This window comes from Cenococcum geophilum, assembly GCF_001692895.1.
Source record: "Cenococcum geophilum 1.58 unplaced genomic scaffold K441scaffold_34, whole genome shotgun sequence".
In the NCBI taxonomy this organism is placed as follows: Eukaryota; Fungi; Ascomycota; class Dothideomycetes; order Gloniales; family Gloniaceae; genus Cenococcum; species Cenococcum geophilum.
The window spans coordinates 1542875-1550340 of record NW_027137592.1 but is presented as its reverse complement, the minus strand read 5'-3'; positions in this window follow the sequence as shown (position 1 = coordinate 1550340).

The window sequence follows — 7466 nt, the reverse complement described above, 5'->3', positions numbered from 1 at the left end:
AACTATAATAGGTACGGAACGTTGTTAAATCTTTAGATATAGGGTCTATCCTAATTCGGTAGAAAGCTTAGCGGATATTAAGTTTAGTAAAGATCTTTACCTAGCTTAGACGTATAAGGGTCTCGTTAATTAAAGGAATAAAGTACTAGTCCTTTTAAGTAATAGTATTTAGCTTTTAATAGTCGATATAAAAATAAAGGGCTTTATTAGGCTTTTTTACAAACAGAATAGGGGAAGTAAAAGGGGCTTAACTTAGCTTAATAAACCCTTTATCCAGGTTATTAATTAAATACTGCTTTATTACTTTTAGCTTATTTATTAATTATTAGTAGAGGGGGCTATAGCCTAGCAAGTTATTAGCTTTTAATTAAATCTTATAATTATACGTCTAATAAGGGGGTAACTTATTTAAGGCTACTTTTAAAAATACATCCTTATAATCTATATAAATAGCAAAAAAAAGGCATTTAACTAGTTCCTTATTAGTTTCCTTAGCTAGCCTTTCCTCCCTATTATTAATAATTTAGTTAATCTTATATAGGCTTATTATAAAGACCTTATTATCCTTCTGGTATATATTAAAGTAGAACACTATAGTACTAATTACGGTAATATTTACTATAGGGGGGTTATATAATAATGGGGGCGTATATAACCTTAGGGGCTTCTAGGGTACTGGCGTTATTATTACTCCTTTTAGCTCCTATCGCATCTTTTGGAGGTTATCCCTTATATTTTGTTAATATGTTCTTTTCTATACCGGTTAAATCTGCGCAATTTAGATGCCGTCTACATTACTATCTATCCCACTTTTGTACGTAAAGTCCTCTTTAGATATAACGCTTTAGGAGAGTATCTTTATTAGTATAGAGTTCTTTCTAGCTTTACGGCGAGCGTCTTTTTAGGTAAAGGCTAGGTTACGGGCCTGGACATTCTACTAGTAGGTAGGGTTAGCCTTTATGGCTAATGTCTTATAATTAGTTTGGATTTCCCTAATAAATAAGGGTAGTTTTAGTCTATCCTCTGGCTAAATAAATTATCTTTATTATATGTTTAGCTAAATATTAAAATAGGATATCTATTTTTGGCTAAGGATTATATTATAGGACCCTAAGTCTAAGATATAGAAAGGGATGCCGTATTAATATTATCTATTAAAAGTAATATATAACTTTAAGATGTAGGTAACCGGCTAACCGGCTTAGCCGTTATAGCCCTTTACCTAAATAGGCTTCTCTAATTGGGTAGCTTTTGCATTTAGAAATTTAGTAACATTATTTATATAGGTAGTATTTATAAAGGTAAAGCTATTTGCTCTAGTATTAATAAGGGCAGTTATATTTACTTTATATCTATTTTAAGATACTATATATATAATAGTAAAATACTTTCCACCTATTAACTAACTAAGATTAATCTCTTTAAGATTAATAGGGTACCCTAGGGGGGAGTCTTTCCCTAGGGCTCTTCTTTTCCTAACTCGTCAGACATTTCTCCTTCCTCTATCTCCTTAATATTACCTATATTCTTTAGCTCTAGGTAAAATAAGGCAAAGTAATCCTCCTTATTATAGTTATAGTAAGTGGCTAAGGTAGGGTTAATTAGGGTATTGCGATAAGTACTGGTTAGGGGTATAGTATATGGCTAGTTAGGCGAGGCCTGCCGGTGCATAGATATAACCGCTTTTAGTACAAAAGCGATTATAGCTTATCTTCCTACTTTAGCTCCTATAGGTATAGTTAATAAGTTTTAATTATTCCGGAGTTGCTTCTGCCAATTAGGGCGGGCGTTAATTTGCTTTAGTTCTAAATCTAGTAATAGGCAATAAGTTATAAGTCTATTATACATTAAAAGGTTATCTAAGGTTATAGTAATCTTCTCTTATAGCCAAATTATTAGCTTATTATATAGGTCTAATTAGTAGTTCTTAAGGGGAACCTGGCCTTCTCCTATAAGGTATAGGAATTAAGTTTAAAATTTAGTAAAGGGTTAGTTCGGTTTTATTATTAGGCAATTATAGTTATACTAGGCGTCCCGTACTTTATTTCGGTTAATATAGATAGCCGCTTGGTGCTATATTATCTCGTTAATAAATATAAATTGGATAGGGGAATTGTCCTTAAACTTAGCTTAAAGGTGCCGTTGGGCGTCCCTAGTAGTTTAACTAAAAAGGTAGAGCATTTTAGCTTCCTTAGAAAGGAAATAGCTATAGTTAACGCGGAGCTTTCCTTATACTTAAATCCTCTAATTCTTAAAGGTAGGGTCTATCCCGTTAAATAGTAGTTAGGGGTTAGGGAGCTTAACAGACTTTAATTACTTCGTTATTATATCCGTACTCCCTAGTATATTGTATTTAGTAGAGTAAGTATATCGGCTAGGGCTTTAAGAAGGGGAAGCTGGGCTATTTTATAGGGCCGTAAGGCTTTCTAGAATCTCTTATAGGGTCTCTTATATATTTCTTACCTTAAGACAATTAGCTTCTTAGCTGGCTATAAGGGCGCGAATCTACTCGCGTATATTTATAATGTTATTATTATCTTTAATTTCTAATCCTAATTAGATCTTAGGTTCCTTTTAGGTAAAGGCAACTCTCTTAAATAAGCTTACTTTAGGTGCCATTATTAGCTTCCTAGGGTTCGTTAGTATTATATACTTTAGTTTTAATTCTGGGGGTATAGGTCTAGTCCTATCTAGCTTATAAGGTAGGATATTATCTAGGCCTTTCTAGGCAATGTAGAGTCATTTTAGTGTCTAAGTATAGCGCGTTAACGCGTTATTGCAGACGAAGTTTTCTCTTTAGGGTGGGATATTATTAAGGCCTTCCTAGGCAATATAGGGAGAGCTTAGTATAATGTAACGGCTTATATAAATACTTCTAAACCGAAGCTTATAGAATACTATCTTATAAAGATACTAAGCTAAAGAAAAGGAAAAGGGGTTACTAGGACCGATATAAACAAATATATAGGGTAAGCCGCCAAGGCGCTAGCTTTAGGCAGGCTAATCGCAGGTTGGCAGAATATAGCAGAATTTGGCAGGTAACGTGCGATAGCGCCGTTACAGCTAGTCGGTCGAGTTGCTAAATGCCCTCAACTACGCGCCAATTGCGTCAACTACTAACTATTAAGGCCATTGATAGGGTACCATATTTTGCCGATATATTATTATATAGGCTATTAATAATATTAGCGTAGGTAGGAATAGTATTTAGCAGTCTAACCCCTACTAGGGATACTTTTAATTTAGAGTTTAAAGATTCTATTAGATGGTTAATTAAGGCAGATTTATTCTATCTAGTCTCTTTAGCGTAGTGGTAGAACTTAGCGAAGTATAATAGGAAGTTCTTAGAGCCTTATATTATCTTATTTGGTTTCCTTTCTATAGTAGCCATTTAGTTAGGGTTACTATAAAAGGCTTCTAGTATAGCAACTAGCTCTTCTATAGTATTTAGCTAAAATAGGTATCTAATTTCTACAGCGTCTTTTATTAGATGGCTTATAGCGTAGCATAACTAACTATTGGGAGTAGTGTAATAATTAATATTGCCATTTAGCTTATTTTTAAGTTGGTTAAAAAAGGAGTATAGTTTACTCCTTTTGCCTAAATAGGCGGGAGGATTAGGGAGACATTTAGTTAACTTCTTTATAGGGGCACTGGTTGATAAATTTGGGGTTAAGGAATTAGTTTTTGATATATTTCTTCCATCTAGTACTTATAGGTTAATACTAGTAGGGGTAGGTAAGGGCGATAGTATAGCGGATAGTAGGTTATAATAGATCCCTTTAATTTCTTTTCTTAAAGGTCTAATTATCTTTTAGTATTAGGCCTTTTATTAAGCTAGGGCGTCTATAAAGGCCTTCTATAGGCTTTTTATTTATTTGGTAAATATATCGCGTAAGTTAATTATAGATATATAGGCTTTTAGGTTATTTTATATACTAAACAGAATAGGGCGGGGTGGTATAAGGTATAGGTTTAACGTAATATAGTATTATAGAGTAAGTATAAGCGGCCATAATATATAGCAGAGTAGATACTATTAAGCTATATATATAAACTATATAATAAAGTTAAGATATTATATAAGGAAAGAAGGTAGGAAAAGGGGAAGAAAGGGTATATATTATTAGCTTAATTACTTAATTAATATATACATAGAGCGGGATAGGATTTAGGTAGTAGTTTTAGTAAAACTTAGCAGAATATAGCAGAATACAGTAGATTGCCATTAAATTGCCGTCTTATAGTTAGTCTTTAGTTACTAAGTTAGTAGAAATAGGTAGACGTATATAAGGTGTTATAGGGGTATCTTATAATATTAAAGGGTACCTTAATTACTTTAACTAGGTAGTTCTAATAGAGGATCTTATACTTAGGAGTATCTTCCTAAATAATAGTCTAGTCCTTTACCTACTAGTTCGGGAGCGTAACCTCTATATTACTGCTTTATAAGACCTTTACTACTACTACTCTTAATATATATACTTTAATTAATATAAGGATCTATTTTAGTTCCGTTTTTACTACTTCTAATATTCTAACCCTAATTATAGCTCTAACTAGTACTACGCTAGGTAGGAGCTAAAGAGTCGCTAGTTAGGCATATATAGTAATATTAGCCCATATTAGCTTTACTGCCTATACTATTAGTATTCCCTATATTTTTATAGCGTCTTTAATATATTTAAGCCTATTCTCTATAGCGTTTTAGTTCCTATTATACTTTATCTAAAGCTTTTAGGCAATTAGGCCTGCTTATTATATTACTCGCACTACCTTTACGCGTAGCTATTTATCCTTTCTCTTCCCTAAATCTTCCTTAATATCTTTTAAAAAGTTTATAAGTTTCTGCTATTTCTAGTCGCTACGCCATAGTTGTTATAGTTAGGTTACCCCCTATTATGTTTATTATAGTGTCGCAATTTTCTATAGAGCGTCTACCCTTTAAGTCTATTATAACCCTTCCGTATTGCGTAGACTTTCCGGCTATAGAATATATATTAGTTTTAGGGTATAATATGCCGTAAATTCAATTGGAGATAGTTATTTCTTTATTAGATAATTAGTGGGCATATTCTGCTGCTATAGTGGCTCTCTAATAATAAGATATATATACTTAGTATTAGAGGCAGATTAAATATTATAGGACGATTGTATATTTAATTTTATATACTTAGTATAGGAGAAATATTAGCGACTAGATAAAGCCGCGATTATAATATAAACTAAGCCTTTCTTAGTATAGTAAGAATATAATAGTATAATTTTACTAAGCGAAAGGATAATTAGAATAATTAGAATATAATGATCTAATAGAAGGCATTAGAAATAATAAAGGTTATTAAATTAAAAATAGAAATACTATACCTCTAATTAATAACTTAGAGATATAGGATTTCTCTAAGAATAAAGATAAAGAGAAGGGAGATAATATTATAGACCTAATATTAGTAGTAGCACAACTATTTAGGGAGGATATAAACGGACTAGTAGTAAAAGCGTAAGAGATACAAAAACTAGTTAAACTATAAAATAAAGGGTTATAGGGCTGGCTTAGAATATAGGAATATAATATACTTAGTACATTTCTTAGAAGTTATAGTATGTATTTAAAAGACTATAGTCTCTACCTTAAGTAGTTCTCTCTTTATAGTAAATCTTAGAATATAACTAGAGTTAATCTGTTAGGCACTTACTCTATAGCTAAATCTTATCGTTATATATTTACCTATATACCTAGCCTAATAATAAGTCTACTATAGTACCTACTACAAGGCTTCGTTACACTCTATGCCGCAGACCCTATATAACGCTCTATCTTATTCCTATTATACTACTAGAATATCCCTTCCGCTGGTAGGATCCTACGAGAGTTGGACCGTACGTAGAACACCAAAACACCAGAACCAAAAGTACGCGTATAACCTACATAGATTTAATTAATTACATTAATTAACTATGCCTACTAATCGTACTTCTAATGACATAGACTTTGTTCTACCAACTTAATATTTAATTCCACCGACTCAGAAGGCAAAAGAACCTCCCCCGCAGCCGTGGCCGTTGCCCTCCTTTAAGCCTTTATCTATCGCGAATTTTGACAACTATAGCACCCTAAATCTTCCTCCAGACGTTGATCTACACAATCCCTTAGCTATATTTAAGTTATTCTTTACTAATAAAATAATAGATAAGCTCGCGGAGTGGATAAATAAGTATACAGAGCTTTATCCTGTAGAAGAAGCTAAATTTACCCGCAAATGGAAACTAATAAATAGGCAAGAATTGTACGCCTACTTTAGTATGCTAATTTATATGGGTATCACCATAGAATCTTCTATTGAGGACTACTGAGGCGATTTAGAACTAGCTGGTGCAGGCCATGTAGCCAAAAACTATATAGGCCTTGTAAGATTTTAGCAACTAGATCGCTACTTTAGATGTATAGATCCTTAGTTAAAGGAAGACCCTATACTGCGTATGATATTTAATAGAGTCTACGATCTCTCTAAACACCTCCAATTAAGCTATTGCAAGCTTTATACCCCCGGAACTTACCTTATAGTTAATAAAACGATATAACGCTTTATAGGACGCGCTTCCGAAATTATTAATATTCTATTAAAACTAACGCCTAAAGGCTTTAAGATTTGGGTGCTGGCTAATAAGGGCTATGTTCTTAATTGGTTGTTCCACACTAAAGGTAATAAAAAGGGCCCGGTGGATTTTAATACTATATTTACTAAGGAGGGCTTTTTAAAGACATAGGTAGTCGTACTTAATCTACTCTCTTAGCGCGATGTTAATACGGATAAGCCTCTCTACCCCCCTAGGCGTTACATTATTTGGCTTAATAATCTATTTATAAGTGTTAAACTTCTTACCAAGCTTCGCGACTTTGGAATTAGAGGCGTAGGCACCGTTTGTATAACTAAAATAAAGCGTGAGGAGTTAGGTAACTCCGAAGGCGATATCTTAATTAGGGCTAGAGGAAGTAGGAAAAAGATTTCTACTAAGCAGATTAATAAGAGACTCTTTTACCTTAAGCTCTACCATATAGCCTAGCTACCGTGGGGTGTTTTATACGGAGCCACCTTAAAGGACTTAAAAGTAATGGAATTTGCTTGGAAGGACGCCCAAGTAGTCCTTTTTATGAGTACAGTTAATAACGGTAAGAAATCCACCTTGCTTTTTAATTACTTTCCCGCTAACGTTATATATTATAACTAGGGCAGAAGTCTATCATTACCCCTCAGCGGCGTCCTATCCTTACTGCTAGCTCTACTAAATAAACACGTAAGGTGTTCGGAAACGATTTTGTTAAAGCTCTACTAATTCTAACCTTTATAGATAACTATAATTACTACATACTAGGGGTTAATCTTACCAACCAGAGGCAATCTTATTATAATACTTAGCGGCCTTATATAAAGACTTGGAAGCCTTTATAGCACCTTCTCCTTAAT